The sequence below is a fragment of the Rhinopithecus bieti genome, unplaced genomic scaffold, assembly GCF_001698545.2.
Source record: "Rhinopithecus bieti isolate Rb0 unplaced genomic scaffold, ASM169854v2 scaffold_13400, whole genome shotgun sequence".
Taxonomy (NCBI): Eukaryota; Metazoa; Chordata; class Mammalia; order Primates; family Cercopithecidae; genus Rhinopithecus; species Rhinopithecus bieti.
Window position 1 is genome coordinate 3,571,009 of NW_016807991.1, and position 1,479 is coordinate 3,572,487.

Consider the following 1,479-nt stretch of genomic DNA (forward strand, 5'->3'; position numbering starts at 1 on the left):
GTGCAGTGGCGTGATCTCGGCTCACTGCAAGCTCCGCCTCCCGGGTTCACGCCATTCTCCTGCCTCAGCCTCCCAAGCAGCTGGGACTACAGGTGCCCACCACCACTCCCGGCTAATTTTTGGTATTTTTAGTAGAGATGGGGTTTCACCGTGTTAGCCAGGATGGCCTCAATCTCCTGACTTTGTGATCCGCGCACTTCAGCCTCCCAAAGTGCTGGGATTACAGGCGTGAGCCAACGTGCCCGGCCTTTTTTTTTTTTTTTTTTTTTTGAGATAGAGTCTTGCTTTGTTGCCCAGGCTGGAGTGCAATGGCGTAATCTCAGCTCACTGCCTCCTGGGTTCAAGCGATTCTCCTGCCTCAGCCTCCTGAGTAGCTGGGACTACAGGCACGCGCCACCACACCCAGCTAATTTTTGTATTTTTAGTAGAGACAGAGTTTCACTATGCTGGCCAGGCTGGAACTCCTGACCTCAAGTGATCTGCCCGACTTGGCCTCCCAAAGTGCTGAGATTACAGGTGTGAGCCACCGTGCCGGCTGGGGAAACCCCATCTCTATGAAAATACAAAAATTAGCCAGGTGTGGTAGCCGGTGCCTGTAGTCGCAGCTACTCGGGAGGCTGAAGCAGGAGAATTGCTTGAATTCGGGAGGCAGAGGTTGCAGTGAGCCGAGATCACGCCATTGCACCCTAGCCTGGGCGACAGAGCGAGATTCCATCTCCAAAAAAAAAAAAAAAAGGAAAAGAAAAGAAAATATAAATAAGAAGAACCAAAAGACATTCTGAGAAGAGCAATGGAAAAATAATGGCCGATCTGACATCAGAATCTTAGTGTGTGGCACTAGCCCATGGACAGACTGCAGAGTGACAGAGGCCCAGAAACAGGAGCCCAGTATACAGAACACATGGACACTCAGTGTACAGAACGTACCCTCTCGCAGGGGGCTGCCAGTGGACCTGTGAGTAAATACTATCCGGACAAGCATGTAGCCATCTGGGAAAAAGGAGAGCTGAATCCATCTCTCACACCAGTATCAGGATACCTTTAAACAAATCAAAGATTTACACAGGCCAGGCGCAGTGGCTCTCGCCTGTAATCCCAGCACTTTGGAGGGCCAAGGGGTGATCGCTCCCAAGGGGAGGGCCAAGGGGAGATCGCCCGCCTCGGCCTCCCAAAGTGCTGGGATTACAGGTATGAACCACCGCGCCCGGCCAATTTTGTGTTTTAGTAGAGTCGGGGTTTTACCATGTTGAACAGGCTGGTCTTGAACTCCTGACCTCAAGTGACCCACCCACCTAGGCCTCCCAAAGTGCTGGGATTACAGAATTGAGCCACTGTGCCCACAGGAAGATGGAGAAAGGGAGGATGGAGGAAGGGAGGATGGAGGGATGGGAGATAGTGGGAGCGATGGAGAAAGGGAGGATGGAGGAAGGGAGGATGGAGAAAGGGAGGATGGAGGAAGGGGGGATGGAGGAAGAAGGG